Raw genomic sequence first — 241 nt, 5'->3', positions numbered from 1 at the left:
AATTTTAGTTCATGGAGAAAGCTGAGAATAGCAAAAATCACATGGAGCTTCTGTGCAAAGGACCAACTGATAACATATGAAGTGCATTCCGTGTGCTGCAAAATGCTGGGCTGCAGGTATTATAAAACGACCATGCATGCATGCCAAGTTGCTTCAGTCATGTCTGACTCTGCGAGCCTATGGACTGTAGCCCACCAGGCTCCGCTGTCCATGGAATTTTCCAGACGAAAATACTTGAGTG

The sequence above is a fragment of the Cervus canadensis genome, chromosome 2 (assembly GCF_019320065.1).
Source record: "Cervus canadensis isolate Bull #8, Minnesota chromosome 2, ASM1932006v1, whole genome shotgun sequence".
Classification (NCBI taxonomy): Eukaryota; Metazoa; Chordata; class Mammalia; order Artiodactyla; family Cervidae; genus Cervus; species Cervus canadensis.
The sequence above is the reverse complement of the archived record's forward strand: the minus strand, read 5'-3'. Positions refer to the sequence as shown.